Source organism: Mastomys coucha, unplaced genomic scaffold (genome assembly GCF_008632895.1).
Source record: "Mastomys coucha isolate ucsf_1 unplaced genomic scaffold, UCSF_Mcou_1 pScaffold16, whole genome shotgun sequence".
NCBI lineage: Eukaryota > Metazoa > Chordata > Mammalia > Rodentia > Muridae > Mastomys > Mastomys coucha.
The window spans coordinates 3,903,562-3,905,247 of record NW_022196898.1 but is presented as its reverse complement, the minus strand read 5'-3'; the positions used below and the strand labels follow the sequence as shown (position 1 = coordinate 3,905,247).

Sequence of the window (1,686 nt, the reverse complement as noted above, 5' to 3'; positions counted from 1 at the left end):
AAAAAAAAAGAAAAGAAAAGAAAAGAAAGGAAGAAAGAAAGAAAGAAAAATCCCTGATCTGGCTGGCTCAGTGAAAGTGAGGAGTGATTGGGTGGAGCCTTCCTCTTTCTTTTATTAACTCCATTACCATTTCCAAAGAACTATCAGGTTATGCCAGTGCAGTGTGTACCTGAAAGCAAATAGTTCCTAGAAAAAAAAAAAGAGAGAGATGAAGACTATACTTTCAGGGATCATCTCTATAGTTTGTTACTAGAGAAATTTCTCTGACTGTGTAGAGAACCCGAAACCACGAGGACGAGACGTAAAGTCCCCTCCTGAGCATGAAGCCAGCTCTAGGTGCTGCTTCAGTGCAGCTGCCTCTTGTCATTGATGATCATTCTTCTCTCCTTTGGGAGGGTTAGAGAGAGGGGAAGCAGTGTGAGTAGACTTCCGCTTTAAAAAGAAGAAGAAGAAGAAGAAGAAGAAGAAGAAGAAGAAGAAGAAGAAGAAGAAGAAGAAGACAGAAATGTGCTCTCCCCACCACCACAGGGAGAGGGTGGCATGGGGGAGGGGGGCAAGTAGGGGGAGGTGTCGAGGGAGAATTTAGTTAGCTTAAACAAATAAATAACTGGAAACTTCATTTATTTCATTTCATTTCATTTTATTTTATTTTGTTTTATTTTATTTTATAGTATGTATGGTGGAAGAGGGAAAATGGTTTAAAAGGAAGGGAGGGAGGGAGGGAGGGAGGGAGGGCAGGCTTACCATTCTGGAATGAATGATCCATGACTTGGGAAGGAAGGCAAGCATCCAGTTGGTCCAAATGGGTCAGTATGTAGCCGAGGTGCTTTATCGAAAAGACTTTGGTTCTGGCCTCCCATTTGACTCTCAAAGGGCCGTTTGGGAACCCTGCACAGATAGAAAGAGAAACCATGTCATGTCAAGTGAAGGATGCAAGCAAGCAAAGCAAAGCAAAGCAAAGCAAAGCAAAGCAAAGCCAAGCCAAGCCAAGCCAAGCCAAGCAAAGCAAAGCAAAGCAAGCAAAGCAAGCAAAGCAAGCAATACAAACCAAAAACATGTCTGTTAAGCTAAGCAAAGCAAAGCAAAGCAAGCTCACATGCACACTCCACCAAGGCTTGGTCTACGGAGTGCAAACAAGTAGAAGGAGAAAAATAAATATCGCTGTGTTAGAACTTTTGTAAATTTTAAGGATCATCACATGGCTTGACGTTCAAACCCTCCGGTTTACTAGCATCTTCCCCACATCTTTAAGGCAATGGCTCCCTCCTCCTCCTCCTCCTCCTCCTCGTCCTCGTCGTCCTCCTCCTCCTTCTCCTCCTCCTCCTCCAGGATTGCAATATAGAAATGAAGTATAGAAGAAATACTAAAGGTAGGCAAATATTTTTTTCTCAGAATAAGAAAACAAAATCACTGTAACGTTCATTGATTCTGTTGAGAGGAATCATTTAATAAAGAGAGAGAGAGAGAGAGAGAGAGAGAGAGAGAGAGAGAGATGACAGTCAGTGTTGGCACAGCACTCGTTTAATCTCAGAAGCAGAGGCAGTCTGATTTCTTAGTCGGAGGCCAGCCTGGTTGGTCTACAGAGAAACCCTGTGTCAGCAAAATTAAAAAAACAAATGCAGGCAGACAGGCAGGCAGGCAGGCAGGCAGGCATGCACACACGCACACACACACACACACACACAC

The 1,686-nt window shown here is 43.5% G+C and overlaps 1 non-coding gene across 1 annotated transcript; it reads left to right on the top strand.

Moving 5' to 3' along the window:
- Positions 1-211: 211 nt before the first annotated feature.
- Positions 212-426, top strand: LOC116094458. The gene has a single exon (XR_004120122.1). It is a non-coding gene; the product is annotated as a small nucleolar RNA U3 (small nucleolar RNA).
- The last annotated feature ends 1,260 nt before the right edge of the window (positions 427-1,686 follow it).